A 16615-nucleotide genomic window follows, 5' to 3' on the forward strand; every position below is an offset into this window, starting at 1 on the left:
CAGTTGGATTTCAGCGTAATAATCGATTCCTTTGCCTCTGCAAAAGCGCGAAAAGCGAATTTAAGTGGATAAAAACTAACCGTGATAGCGACGATAACTTGAAAATTAGTCCTTTTTTTATAACCGTCATGTTACGAGTCCTTGCCTTTTGTGATCACGCCATTCTCGAATATTGTGTCCATTTCGCAACACTTTATTTTTGTCAGAAAATAAAATTTCTCATTACACTCTAATTTTTATATTGATCTTAATTATTCGAGTAGTAGTAGAAATAAAATATATTTGAAACTTTCGTTATTTTCGAAAATATTTCTTATTATATGGGGGCCCGTGAGTTGTACCCCCCGGGCCCGAAATTCCCTCTCTACGGGCCTGCTCCTATTCATAACGCTCGAGTAGTAAAGTCGTTTATTTCAAGTGAAAACGTTAATATCATGACCTGGCTACCATATTCTCCAGATCTTAACGTAATTGAAAATGTTTGGGGCTGGCTAACGCGAAAGGTATACGAAGGAGGAAAGCAATACGAAGATAAGGAAACATTAACTGCAGCTATTAAACGTGCTTGGAGCGAGATTTTGTTGAAATACATAGATTCCCTGTATTATTCTATGAAGGACAGGATATTTGAAGTTATTGCTAATAAAGGAGGCAGTACTCAATACTGAAATATTTTTTTTTTATTTCAAATAAATCAAATATTAACACCAACTACAAATTTAAGTAAAAAATAAGTTACTTTAAAAAAAAAAATATTATGTCTAAGTGCGTCTGTTCTATTGACCAAGAAAAATATGCCTTATTTTTAGTTGCTTGAAGAAAATGTTTGAAAACACAACTAATGTTATATTTATATAATATTTTGAATATTGAATTGAAGTATTATTAAATAACCAAGTTTTTGCATATTCACTTTTTTTTTCAATAATCATTAAAATAGTAAATATAAAACAAATTTGTTTGAAAAACTGAGTGCGTCTAACTCAAGACCAGCAGTGTATGATTCAATACTGCGTCTAGCATTCCAGTATGAGCCTGATATTGAGTATTATGCTCTCTCAAAAGTGGTAATTGGTGCTATGGGCAAGGATTTTCCGCATTGTCATGCTCTGAAATTTAAAAATGAGCCAGCTGGGATGTGTTGCGCGTCAGGAAAAGTGCAACTACCAGAAATTGAAACACCACCTGAACCATTGCACGGCTTACTTATCGGCACGGATCCAGATTCTAACGTGGTCCTGAAGTCGATTCGAACATTTAATTCATGCTTTCAAATGACATCGTTCGGAGCAACAGAAATAGTTCGAAATACTAATGCAAATGGTCAAAATTACAATTCTACATTCAAAATTAGAGGCCAAGTTTATCATAAAATGGGCTCACTGCTGCCAATGCCAAATGAACAACATAAATTCTTACAAATCTACTTTATGGGCGGAGAGGATTCCGGAAGCGCACTTGCCAATCGCGTGAATGCACGTTGTGATTATAATAACCTGGATTCATTTTATGCCAGACGCATCGTCAAATGACGAATATTAGCGGATATTGGAGAGCGTCATAAACGTTGTTTTGCTTGAGGCGTTGAACAGGACATTGAAAGATATTAAAAACAACGACAAACTATTTGGCGGAACTCTGTTGGTCCTTTCAGGTGATTTCAGACAAACACTTCCAGTCATTCCACGTTTCCACGCGATTAGTTATTAAAAAATTAATGAACAACGTGATCGAAGCCAGCATTTTAAATGGAAAGTTCAGAGGTGAAAATATACTAATACAGTCGAAACCCGATAATTCGAACCCCGCTAAATCGAAAATCGCGATAATTTGTAAAAAATTCTGTTCCCTTGAAAAAATCTCGATAAATCGAATTCCCGTCTTATTCGTAAAAAAAGTGATCCCCTTGCCATTTCGAATTATCGGGACTCGACTGTATTAGCAAAATATGGACTCACAAAAAATATTGTTCACGCTATAGCATTAAGAGACTGGTATTATTTAATAGTGCTATAAATTATAATAACTTATTAAAACTAATGTTTGCTTTTTGTTATTTTTATATTCCCTCATGGTTTATAATACATAAGTCTAGAACTGAGTAAATTTTGTAGAGAAATTATAAAGTCATCTGGTGGCAAAACAACGTTTTCCGGGTCAGCTAGTAAAAGTATGAGATACAAAAATATTTACCTTTAGAAGTCGACGAACTCTCAAATGCGTTCTCAATGGACATTTGCTCAACGCTTTTGTTAAGCTGTTCAACTTTCCTCGGTTTTTGGAAATACATATAATAAAAAGTAGAATTATTTTATATTATATTTTTATATGTACATATATATACTTGATTTATATCGGGAGTTTTTTTTAGAGGTATAGAACTTTAAGTTGGCATCACTGTTCAAGATGGCGACCGATTTCACAGCTGTCAGGTGATTTATTCTCAGTTTGGTTTGGCAATTCATCATGAATAGATTCACGCCTGAACAACGCTTGCAAATAGTGCAATTTTATTTCGAAAGTAATGGTTCAGTGCGGAATACGTATCGCGCACTACGTCCATTTTATCGTCGACAAAATCGTCCATCAGAGCAGTTAATTCGATTAACCATGGGACGTTTTCGCACCACGTTTACTCTTATTGAAAACTCGCATCCCCAGAGACGCCGTACGGTGCGTATGGTGCCGTTTTTCCCGATTTTCATAAGCGAATTTTGTTTAGCGATGAAGCGCACTTCTGGTTGAATGGCTACGTCAACAAACAAAACTGCCGCATTTGGAGTGAAGCTAATCCTCAAGTGTATGTCGAAACACCGTTACATCCAGAAAAACTGACTGTTTGGTGCGCTTTATGCGCTGGTGGAATCATTGGTCCGTACTTCTTCAAAAACGATGATGGCCAGAACGTTACAGTCAATGGTGATCGGTATAGAGCCATGATTACTAACTTTTTCATTCCTGAATTGAGCAGCCATGATGTCCAGGAGCTCTGGTTCCAACAAGACGGCGCAACATGTCACACAGCTCGTGCCACAATCGATTTATTGAAAGACACGTTTGGTGACCGCCCAATTTCATGTTTTAGACCTGTGAATTGGCCTCCAAGATCTTGCCCTGCGGTTCCAAAAGTGGCTTGTCGTCGATGACATGGACGACGACCCACCGATGCCAGTGTCCGTAGCACCTGGTGTCGCACTGATGTCACTTCATATAAAGTTTTGTATGGCATTCTAGGATTTGACATGCATGTCGCTCTCGATGACCATTTTGTCCGAGTCATCGAGCGAGGCATAGATGGCTTATACGAATTTTGTATGGAGAAAATTCGTATAAGACATCGATGATATCGTAGATGGCGTGGAGGCGATGTTGTCATCGATGGCTTTTGCGAGGGTACCCTTAGTGAAATCATCTATGCCAATGTCTGAAATGTCATCCCCAAATTCATATGAAAAACAATATATATATATTAATTTTTTTTTATTTTATTAATAAATCTTATTTTGTAACATAAGAGATAAGTACATAAATAATATGAAATTAGAAAGTTTTTGTTTACCATTTATGTGGAATATTTACAGGACAACGGCTGTTTTGCGTCCATCTATGGTACAAAAAATATTTTTATTATTACATATTATATATGTATTACTTTTTTTAATTTAAAGCAATCGTACCTTTCAAACGAATTTATCGTACAGCCTGTATATTCTAAAAAGATTTAAAAAAGTTTGTAGTAAAAAACATAATATTTTTGTAATCTTAACGACACTTACATGATTTTTTAAACGATTCCGCTGCGCGTTGCGCAAATTAAGTAATTTCACAACTAATTGTCAACGCACAACGCAAAAGAATGAGCAGTTCAATTTTATTTTTCACCCTTTTAGTATACCCTTCTTTTTTGGGTATAACCGACCATAAATGACACGCGAGTTATATTATATCTATATTTGCAATCAATGTTGTGTTATGCTTATCTTGGTTTAATAATTTATATAATGTTGAAAATATATAAAATATAATATATATTATATTTAATATTTGAAGAACTTTAACATCAAAAGAGTATACATAAGTCGAGCGCCCCTCAGCCGTATTTTCCATTGGTAACCAATTTTTTGTTTCTAACGGAGAATGACAACAGTGCAATTAGAAAAACGAAAGAATAGAAGACAAATTTGGAGTCGGGCCGCCGTCGGGTGCAAGCAACGAAATCGTATTATAAGAGTGAGAAAGAGAGGGAAACTTAGGAATATCCCTTTTCCTTTCCTACACATTGATTGCTTGAATGCCACGAGACACCAGGTGACAGCCAGAACTGCAGGGTGTGATTTAACACCGCTAGACTACTTTCTGTGGGGCTATGCAAAGTCATTAGATTATGCGGATAAGCCACAAACGCTTGACCATTTGGAAGACAACATTCGCCGTGTTATTGCCGATATACGGCCGCAAATGTTGGGAAAAGTCATCGAAAATTGGACGTCCAGATTGGACTACATCCGAGCTAGCCGGGGCGGTAATATGCCAGAAATCATATCGACGCATTTCCGCGACTGTATATTATGTAGAAAAATCAAATTTTACAGGAGAAGCTTTTTCTTTATTTTTGTATTTCGGTATTTTTGTGCGATTGCAGTATTTCCATGCAAATTTGTATTTGAAAAAAAACGACATACGATACAGTCGCGGAAATGCGTCGATATATAAAATGTAATGCCACAAGATTATCTTTCGAATAAAAAAAATTCATGTCAATCGAATAATCCATCGTTGTTTTATTGCTACTTCTATACCTCTAAAAAAACACCCGATATATCGACGCATTTCCGCGAAAGTATCGTATGTCGTTTTTTTTTCGAAATTGAGATTTTAATGCAAAACTGTTAGGCACCTAATGTCTCACTACCCTGTGAAATATTATAACTGAAAGCCCTATAGTTCCGATAAAAATGAAGTTTCAATTTCATCGTATGTTACAATGTGCGCGCGAAATTATCGTATGTCCATACAAATTTGCATGGAAATACTGCAATCGCACAAAAATACCGAAATACAAAAATAAAGAAAAAGCTTCTCCTGTAAAATTTGATTTTTCAACATACGATACATTCGCGGAAATGCGTCGATATATCAAGTATATATACACATAAAAATATAATATAAAAAAATTTTACTTTGGTAAAGTTGCGCTTTAGCGGCTTTTGGTAAAATGGGCTAGGAATTTTTTTTGGAAAAGGGATACCTTGGGGCCTAAACATTAATAAAAAAGTGGCGGAAAGCGTAAATTAAAAGCTATGGCCAGTTGCTTTTTTGCTATTTTTACAAATAAATAATTAGAAATCAAGCTTTCCGCCACTTTTTTATTAATGTTTATGCCCCAAGGTATCCCTTAAAAAAAAAAAAAAATAGCCCATTTTTAGCAAAAGCTGCTAAAGCGCAACTTTACCTCTACTTTTTATTATATTTCCAAAAACCGAGAAAAGTCGAACAGCTTAACAAAAGCGTTGTCAATTGAGAACGCATTTAAGAGTTCGTCGACTTCTAAAGGTAAATATTTTGGTATCTCATACTTTTATTATAATTTAATCATTTTTTAACGTTAAGGAAAACATGATGACATCACGGAAGCGATTGTGTTTATGATCTGCAAGGACAATTTGCCTGTCCGGAGCGTGGAAAAGGACGGTTTTCCCAATTTGCTAAAAATATGTGATCCGAAATACAAAATTCCAAGCCGGTTGAATTTCATATTAAATTAAATTTCATATTTTACCGTTAACTTCATTTTTACAGGTAACTAATCAGATCGAAACAAAGTACGACAGCTGTGGAGCTAGGATGAAGGTCATTCCCCAAGAAGTTAAAGATTTTGCGTTCATCTGTGACGGTGTAAGTCACATACTAGCGAGTATATATTATGTGGCTTAATGAAGGGGGTGTGTAACGAATTTAATGTTGATCGATCGAAATGGCGTTCAATGACAACTGACAACTCAAATAACATGAAGGCAGCCTCAAATTTAATTTTGGGAAATGGGAAACACGTCTCATGTTTCGTGCATACCCTTCATATGGTAGTTGACGACGTTGTGAAGGACATTTCATCGCTTTCCAGCGTATTGGACAAAGTCAAGAACATTGTTTGTCACTTTAAGCACAGCTCAGCAGCGATGGAAATGTTGCGCAAATTGCAGGTCGACGTAGAAGTAGCAGAAGGTCGAATGAAAACTCTCGTACAAAGTGTTGACACAAGATGGAACCCCTGCTTGGAAAAAAGTAGCGATAGTCCTTATTAGCAGAACAACATCTGTCAAAGGTCATCAACTGAAATAAAAATTTGTCAAGACTTTTTGACCTGCTAATGCCTTCGAACAAAAATTCGCAAAATAAAACTACAATCGGCAGAAGGAGTTTTATCTAAAAAAAGGTCTATTAAATCAAGCAAATCAATGCCTTAAGTTTTTGCAAACAACAAGATTCTTGTCAAATCGTCTTTGTTGGACCCGCGATTTAAGAAATTTTACCTTCCTCCTCTCACAGCCCTTGAAGCTGTTAAGGACACCGCATTAGAAATGTCTGAATGTCTTTATTCTTCTATAAAATAATACGAAACATAAAATAGTTTAACCATATTTTTATTTTCAGCTAAAAATATTGAAACAAAATTATAATACCACTAGCTGCCCGTCCCAGCTTCGCTCGGTTTTTTTGAAAATAGTTTGACCTTTCACTCAAATATTATAAAGAGTTAAAATTTGTTTGCTTGTTTGTACTCGTGCACGTGCTATCTTTATCACTATTTCTAACAATTTTATTATTGTAACAACTCCCAAACCATATATCCGATTTGAATGATTTAAAAAAATATAGAGATAGTCTTAAATCTCTAACAGTAATATTTATTATTTTAAACTTTTTTTTAACTAAATACTTTCAATTTAAATTTAACTTGACACTAATCGGTGCACAATATTTTAGGTTAACCTGTCTTTAGCTAACACAAATAGATTCGACGGTTTCCCAACACGTGAACATGCAACATAAAGTTGCCCATGAGAAAAGCACGGATTGTTTCGGTGTGCGTAGTAGTTCATTGAACTCACTTTTTTATTTCCATAATCACCTAAAAAATAATCAAGAAAGGAAGCTAGCTTCGGCAAGCCGAAGCTTATATACCCTTGCAGTCATCAAATATTTCGAACAGAATGCAGAAAGGCTAAACAACATCGAAGCTACGACGACTTTTCTATTCATTTTCCATATTTTTGACTATTGTTCATATGGCAGCTATATGATATAGTCGTCTGATTTTGATAAAATTTAATTTGTTATTCAAGTCGTTAGTCGAAACTATATATATATATAAGAGAAACAACGATGTTATCGTTTTATTTCCGTTATTTTTATATAGATTTTTCGATCTTTTCTATGGCAGCTATAAGATATAGTTGTCCGATTTTTATGAAACTTTTTTCTCAGTATAAGAGTTGTTAAAAAACTTGATATTCAAAATATCATGCTCATGGGATAAAAAACAACGATGTTATCAATTTATTTCCATTAGTTTTATATATATTTTTTTGATGTCTCCCATGGCAGCTATATGATAGAGTGGTCCGATTTTGATAAAAGTTAATACGAAATTCAACAGTAGTTAGAAAACGCCATCTGGAAGAATTCAAGTCGATCTGATCAAAAACAACGGAGTGAGAATTTTTTATTTCATACTCTCGTATAGGAGCTATCCGATATAGTCGGCCGATCCGGCTCGTTCCGACTTATATACTGCGTGCAATAACTACACAACTTTTGGGAAAGTTTCAGGAAGATAGCTTTAAAACTGAGAGACTAGTTTAAAGAGAAACAGACAGACGGACAGACGTACAGACGTATTCCGACTCTGCTCGTGATGCTGATCAAGAATATATGTACATACATATATTAGACTTCTGCATGAATGCACCCATTTGTGGCATAACAGATCTGTACAGTAGTGTAGTGTCTTCAAAAACACTGCACTCATTCTTTACTGTACAGTATACTCTATAGGTCAGAAGAAGATAGCACAACATTTTTAGTGTACTCACTTCGAGTGAGTTCAGTATATGCTTGTACTCTTCGTAAGGAGTACTATATTTGTCCTTTTTTAAACACGCTGTACAGCTTGTTTGTTGACTGTGAACAACTGTACAGATGAGTGCAGTAAGTCGTAATAAGTGGATAAACATGGATTCTAAGGAGAACGACGCTCGTGCAATGAATTCACAAGATAATGTAAGTCTTTGTCATCATATATATGTTTTGTAAAAAAGTATATGTGCTATTTTATATGTTTGTGATTGTCTTTTGTATGTCAAAGGTTATTTAGTGCCAGAGCCCCAGGCAAAAACAGTGATTGTTATGTATATGTATGTATTTGTATGTTTATTTGTAGTATAAATTTTGTACAATTGTATATTCCCTGCAGTTCTGGATGTCCACTGTGGACTTTTTGCAATTAGGCAATCAGTGTGTAGGAAAGGAAAAGGGATATTCCTAAGTGTTCCTCTCTTTCTCACTCTTATAACACGAATCGTTGCTTGCACCCGACGGCGGCCCGACTCCAAATTTGTCTTCTATTCTTTCGATCGGAGAAAAATGAAACTGCGTCATTCTTTTAAGTAGTGCGTCGACTATTGGTTGTGAAATTACTTCACTTGTGCAACTGGCAGCGGAAATGTTTAAAAATCATGTAAGTGTCGTTAATATTACAAAAACATTATGTTTTTTACTACAAACTTATTTAAATCTTTTTAGGATTCAGCCATACATATGTCCCATAAATTCGTTTGAAAGGTAAGTTTGCTTTAGATTAAAAAAAGTAATATATAACATGTAATAATAAAAATATTTGTACCATAGATGGACGCAAAACAGCCGATGGCCTGCAAGTACTCCACAGAAGTGGTAAACAAAAACTTTCGAATTTCATATTATTTATGTACTTATTTCTTATATTACAAAATAAGATAAATTAATAAAATAAAAAAGAATTAAATATATATATATTGTTTTTCATATGAATTTGGGGATGACATTTTTAGGCTTGACATAGATGATTTCGCTAAGGACATCCTCGCAAAAGCCATCGTTGAAAACTTCGCCTCCACGTCAGCTACGAAAGCAACAATGGCTTATACGAATTTTCTCCATACAAAATTCGTATAAGCCACCGACGACTTGTTCGATGAAACGGACAAAAAAGTCATCGAGAGCGACATGTATCCCGAAGACGGCTGTGCCATATAAAATGTCTCTATAAACTCGCGCCGCTGCGGCTAAGGCTGCTACCCCCGCTGTCGTCGGTGCGGCTTCGCACACTTCTTCGACGACAAAGCAATTTTGGAACTGCAGGGTTAAAACAAAATTGTTTGCAATCAGATACTGGACACGACAACTGAATCGTCCTTTAAAGAGTACTCTGCCGATCTGAAATCAAAATTATTAGCTCGTGATCTTAAGCCTACGGATTCACGCGGTCGGAGCAAAGTGTGGGACACCTTTTCACGACTGGTTGATACCAACGGCATAGTGGCGACTGATGCAGTAGTGTGCAACGTATGCAAAAACATCTATAAATTTGACAAAAGCACATCAAATTTAGTGAAACACAAATGCTACATTATGGCCAATAGCCGAAAGCGCAGTCTTCCAGTCGTTGATGTACCCACAGAAACCAAAAAGAAGTGCACCAGTCTGGCTACTGAGTGGACAATTAAGAATGGTCGACCGTTTAATTTAATTTCGGACTCTGGGTTAAAAAATTAGCACAGTTTTTTATTTCTGTCGGTGCGAAACTGGGGGAAAACGTCAATATTGACTCTTTGTTGCCGCATCCCACAACTATATCGCGAAACATCGGTGCACTCTATGATTTTCACTTCAATGAAGTTAGAGCCGAAATTAAAGAGCAGAAACAATACGGATATAGCATAACTTCGGATATCTGGACGGACGATTTCTTTAAGGAATCTTATATTTCACTGACTATGCATTATGTCAAAGAAGGCACTCTTAAAAACCGCCTTCTAGCAGTGAAATCAATGGGTGGAGCCTCCTGTACCGGTAAGAATTATAAAATGCTATTGGAATATAAAATAATATATATATTATTAAATAACAAAATTTCTTAGGTAATCATATAAAAAAAAAAATTGAGCGAATCCTACGTGACTTTGGATGTGATTTGATGATGGACGATCCAATAATTGTTACCGACCGAGGAGCTAATATGAAAGCAGCATTCAACGGACTCAGCACAATACACTGTGCAAATCACTTGATTCACAATGTGATTGGCAAAGTTGTGAATGAAGTACCAGAATTGCTGGATCTGGTTAATCGCTGCAGCAAGCTTGTTAAGTATTTCAAAAAATCGGGATAAAACTGGAACTTAACAAGCACCCTTAAAAGCTATTGTCCAACTCGTTGGAATACAATATTTAACCTGTTAAATGAGTGGAAACTTCTACATAAAGTTGTAACTATAGTTACTGATAACGACGCTACAATGAAGAAGGCATGCGAACATCTGCAAATCAAACATTTTCCATGTTTTGCGCACACGATTAACTTGCTGGTTCAAGAAATTCTCAAATTGGAGATTATTCGACCCATTCTTACCAAGTGCAAGACTGTTGTCGCATTTATGAAGCGAAGTTCGACTGCCATGGCGAAATTTAAGGAAGCTCAAATGGTGACTGACCCCCTTGGATTAATTCAAGAGGTACCAACTAGGTAGAACAGTGCCTTCCAAATGATGGAACGAATTTTGCAAACCAATGGGGCACTCTCAATTTCATTGTTAGGAACTGCAAAGGCTCCGGCACCTTTCTCTGCCGAGGAAATTTGTGTCCTGGAGGAACTTTGTTCATTGCTTCGTCTGTTCGAGAAAGCCACAAAACGAAGAACGAATAATGCCGATCAAGCATATCGAGCATTAGAAGACGAGCTTCACAACGTTATTAAAAATTTGGCTCAAGAACCATCCACATCAGCGTCGATAGCGCCTACACCACCCAATCCATCTTCGAGTTTTTTTACGAATCTTCAACTCAAAATAAGTGCAAAAACGACGACTACGCGTTCTGACGCAATTATATTGCTCAGACAACACATAGAAAGCGGGAACGAGCCTGAAACTTGCGATCCCTTAAATTTTTGGATGGTAAATATAGATATTGTGTATTATGATTATTTTAAAATAAATTATTATAATTCTAGCTGTGTTCAAACAACATGCAGCCCTTCAAGGAGCTAACAAAAAAATTCCGATGTATTCCAGCCACGTCGTGTGAATCTGAAAGAGCCTTTAGCAAAGCAGGCCAAATAATTTCGGATCGACGTACCCGGTTGAAGTCCGTCGTTGACCAGCTAATGTTTATTAATAAGAATTACTATAGCTTTAATAAGTGACTTATCCGATCTCAATGGACTGAATTTTTGTTTTTATTTTATTAATTTCTCTAAATATGTTACTTAAATAAATTTGTTGTTTTTTTTTTCGTTTAAATACAAATTCCATAAAGACTTTTTAATTATATTTTTATATACAAAATTCTTTTTGAAAACATCGATGTTTTTTTAAAAATAGTTGCTAAAGCTAATGACATGAGGAATGTCTTGCCAGTTCCACCAGGGGCATCTAGGAAATATAAACCACCATTTTCTTCATCGATTGCCTTTATTAAAGTATCATAAACTTTCTTCTGTTGGGAATTCAACAGGGGTACATTCGTTTGAACTAATAAATTTAATTCCTGGTGATCATATTCACGTTCCCGTTCTAATTCTCGATTAAATGCCTCATTCATTTCACGATTTGGCGCTGGCATTCTAACTTGATTAATAAATTACCGCACATGAGGTAACACATCTTCGATCAAGAGTAAAACCCGATTATGTATCTCCTCATTCATCAAATTGTTCACAATCAGGATGGCGACTTCGTCTATTGTTGGAGCATTAAATGTCCTTTCGTGTGTTCCAGACAGTCGTTAATCTGCTTTTATGACAACTTTATAGTCATCATTTAGCATGCGCTCTTAAACAACCTGATCGCATGATGTTCATGAAGCAGACACTGCAAGTTTTGAAGAATTGCTCGCTTTATTCCTGTATTGATCCCTAGGCGTCGATCAAGTTGTTCTTCCATGTTGCCCATGAAATATATTTGTAAAATTTTTTTTGTGTATCTTCGAAAGGTAGTAATGATCCAAGTCGATGGTGAATCTGCCCTTGTATCTAAGATAAAGTAAGTTATTCTTTAACTAAATTCTATGTAAAACCAAAAAAAAAACCTTAAATGTCGGATTAAATCCTCGTTCTTCGATAATATCTGCCCCAAATGACGTCATTTGGAAACAACCATTGTATTTTCGGGTATTTGCAAGAAAGTGGCGTGATTCTTGTGTTTCACCACAAAGCAACGAATACAATGGCTCAGGTGGCGGAGTCAACAATGGCAATTTAACTTTACCATTAAAGCAGCATAATCCAGGCGTTTCTCCGTAAAACTTCAACGCACCGCAATACATGCAAACAACGTCCATTTGCCCAATGCAAACGCTGGGATGCAAGCTGTTATCAGTGATGCAATCGTATTGAAACACTGCTCGATTCAAATCAGCACTTGATAAATATCTTTTGCGTCGCAAATTATCTATTTCTTGACCTCTGTTGTAAGCTCGACGATTCTGCATTGTCAACCGAGCCGTGTTACGGGTTGCCTCACTTTGTTCTTCTTATTGAGAAGCACGAAGTCGACCCATACTAACGCGGCGCTGTTCACGTGTAATGTTTTGATCTCCTTCAGTCCATTCATTTGCAGTTTTTTGTAGTCTTCTTGAATTACGGCTTTGTCGGGAATGATTTGATCGTCTTGGTTGCGGCATTATTAATTAAACTTCACTTCACTTCAATTCCCTAAAACCACGAAAAACTTCAATTCACCAAAATAACAAATAACTTCAATTCACTTCAAAAAAATTGAGTTAAAATGCTATGGTAGTGTGTGCTTGTCAGTGTGATGAGGTAATAACTCAGTTTATATGCGATTTTTGGTATGTCGAACGGAATAAAAAGTACCCTACGTCCTATTCCGGGCTCTAAGCTACCTTTCCACCAATTTTCAGCCAAATCTGTTCAGCCGTTCTTAAGTTATAAGTGGTGTAACTAACACAACTTGCTTTTATATATACCCTGCAGTTCTGGCTGTTCACAAGTGAATTTCGGCAATTGCCAATCATGTGTGTAGGAAAGGGAAAGGGATATTCCTAAGTTTCCCTCTCTTCCTCACTCTTATAATACGATTTCGTTGCTTGCACCCGACGGCGGCCCGACTCCAAATTTGCCTTCTATTCTTTCGTTTTTCTTATTGCACTGTTGTCATTCTCCGTTAGAAACAAAAAATTGGTTACCGATGGAAAATACGGCTGAGGGGCGCTCGACTTATGTATACTCTTTTGATGTTAAAGTTCTTCAAATATTAAACATAATATATATATAAACTTATATATACATATAATATATTATATATATTCAACATTATATAAATTATTGAACCAAGATAACCATAACACAACATTGATTGCAAATATAGATATAATATGACTCGCGTGTCATTTATGGTCGGTTATACCCAAAAAAGAAGGGTATACTAAAAGGGTGAAAAATAAAATTGAACTGGTCATTCTTTTGCGTTGTGCGTTGACAATAAGTTGTGAAATTACTTAAATTGCGCAACGGGCAGCGGAATCGTTGAAAAATCATGTAAGTGTCGTTAATATTACAAAAATATTATGTTTTTTACTACAAACTTATTTAAATCTTTTTAGGATTCAGCCTGTATGTACGATAAATTCGTTTGAAAGGTAAGTTTTCTTTAAATTAAAAAAAGTAAAACATATACATATGTATAATATGTAATAATAAAAATATTTTTTTTACCATAGATGGACGCAAAGCAGCCGTTGTCCTGCAAATATTCCACATAAATGGTAAACAAAAACTTTCTAATTTCATATTATTTATGTACCTGTCTCTTATGTTACAAAATAAGATATTTTATAAAATAAAAAAAATATATATATATATTTATTGTTTTTCATATGAATTTGGGGATGAAATTTTGAACATTGGCATATATGATTTCCCTAAGGGCGACCCTCGAGGAAAACCCCGCTTCCACTTCCGCTACGAATTCCTCTATGCCTTATACGAATTTTTTCCACACAAAATTCGTATAAGGCACCGAGGAATCGTTCGATGAAACGGCCGAAAAGTTCATCGAGAGCTGCACCTATGAAGAAAACTTGAATCCCATACAAAATTCCTCGCGCAATTCCTCGGTGCGGGCATACCTTCGTACCCCGGTTCCTCGGTGCTTCTTTGCGGATTTCATATAGGAAAAAGCTATTTTGGAACTGCAGGGTACCCAGCAGTTCTGGATGTCCACTGTGGACTTTTGGCAATTAAGCAATCAGTGTGTAGGAAAGGAAAAGGGATATTCCTAAGTGTTCCTCTCTTTCTCACTCTTATAACACGAATCGTTGCTTGCAAACGACGGCGGCCCGACTCCAAATTTGTCTTCTATTCTTTCGATCGGAGAAAAATGAAACTGCGTCATTCTTTTAAGTAGTGCGTCGACTATTAGTTGTGAAATTACTTCACTTGTGCAACTGGCAGCGGAAATGTTTAAAAATCATGTAAGTGTCGTTAATATTACAAAAACATTATGTTTTTTACTACAAACTTATTTAAATCTTTTTAGGATTCAGCCATACATATGTCCCATAAATTCGTTTGAAAGGGAAGTTTGCTTTAGATTAAAAAAAGTAATATATAACATATAATAATAAAAATATTTGTACCATAGATGGACGCAAAACAGCCGATGTCCTGCAAATACTCCACAGAAGTGGTAAACAAAAACTTTCGAATTTCATATTATTATTATTATTATTATAAAAGATAGAAAAGTTTACAAAACTAAGCTAACTTATGTGGTACAGCACTGGCAACGGGGCCTTAGGCTATGTGGGATTTGGATGGTGTACATGTTTCTTAACCTAATAATCATATTAATATTATTTCTTATGTCGTACAATTAATTAATTAGTTTTTTTTTTTTTTTTTAAATTTTGTGGTATAATTGGGTTGTTTTTAAGAACTGTAGGATTTTTTCAATGTTATCTGGGTTGGGGTCTCTGAGAAGTTCTAGCGGGTTGGAATTCTTGAAGATGGCCTGTTTGACTTGAAGAAGAGGGGGGGCATGAGTTTAGTATGTGGGGTAAGGAGAGGTCAGCTTGGCAATTGGGGCAAGGTGGTTTTGGATTTTGATTCAGATAGTGTTGGTGGGTCAGGTTTGTATGTCCTAGACGTAGTCGGGTAATTTTGGTTTGGTCGAGTCTGGTCCACTTTTGGTGGGTATTTCTAAAGAAATCGCTAATGTGGTTACGCATGTTGGTGGACTGGTACCATTGATTGCAGTGTATAATGTTTTGTTTTTGTCTTGTCGTAAATTCTGCTTTAATGTGCCTTTTAATGTCTGTGGGGTTTATATTTGGGGTAAAAATTAGTGGAAATTTGTTGGTCGATTTTGCTGCTTGGTCGGCTAGTTCGTTCCCCGCTATGCCTGCATGGCCAGGAATCCACATTAATTTAATTTTTGGCGCTAACTGGGTTAAAATTGATCTAATCTTGTTTGGGTAGATGTTGTTATTGTTTGTGTTTTTAATCGAGTCTATTGCTGCGAGAGAGTCGGAAAAGATTACATATTTGCCTTTTTTGTTTTTTATGAACTCGATTGCTTCAAGGATGGCAATTATTTCAGCTGTAAGTACAGAGGAATATGGTGGGAGGATACCGCATTTCAGGATGCTTGTTTCGGTAGTTATGGCGTATGTTATGGTGTCTGTTATTTTTGAACCGTCAGTGAATATATGTTTGTATGAGTTGAGATTAGCTTTTGAGTCTTCGTATAGTTTCTGATAAATTTCTCTGGATGTGTTACTCTTCTTATGCAAACGAATCGATGTGTCTATGAGGTTGGGGAGGTCCCAAGGTGGCTTGTGTTTCCACAGTTTTTGTGGTTCGTAGGGTAAGTTGAGTTCCTGGCAAAAGTTTATTATGTGGTCAATAATTGGCGGTCTTTTCTTTCTTCGTTTACGTTGTTTAACAAATTTATGGATTGGGGTGTCTTTGGAATAGATGAGATTTTTTGACAGTTTGGCCGTTTGGAAATCTCGTTTAATTTCTACTGGAGGAATGTTGGCTTCTTGGAGTAGATTATTTGTTGGCGTAGATCGGAAGGCTCCGAGAGCTAGGCGGATAGCGGAGTTGAATGGAGATTTTATTTTGTTTAAAATGCTTTTGGGTGCATGTCCGTATAGGAATAGACCATATTCTATTTTGGCGATAACTGTAGCTTTTACAACGTTAATTAAGGTGTGTGTGTTGCAGTTGAACTTAAGGCTGGATAGGCATTTTATTATGTTTAGTTTTTTGTGGAGTGCAGGTATAAGTTTATTTATGTGTGTGTTCCATTTGTATTTGTTGTCTAAATGTATTC

At 35.9% G+C, this 16615-nt stretch overlaps 1 long non-coding RNA gene across 1 annotated transcript; it reads left to right on the forward strand.

The window, feature by feature from the left end:
- Window positions 1-8724: 8724 nt before the first annotated feature.
- Window positions 8725-9047, forward strand: LOC108094827. Its single transcript, XR_001771580.1, has 3 exons — window positions 8725-8737; window positions 8803-8841; window positions 8908-9047. It is a non-coding gene; the product is annotated as an uncharacterized LOC108094827 (long non-coding RNA).
- Window positions 9048-16615: the final 7568 nt, after the last annotated feature.

Source organism: Drosophila ficusphila, unplaced genomic scaffold (assembly GCF_018152265.1).
Source record: "Drosophila ficusphila isolate 14025-0441.05 unplaced genomic scaffold, ASM1815226v1 contig_299, whole genome shotgun sequence".
Taxonomy (NCBI): Eukaryota; Metazoa; Arthropoda; class Insecta; order Diptera; family Drosophilidae; genus Drosophila; species Drosophila ficusphila.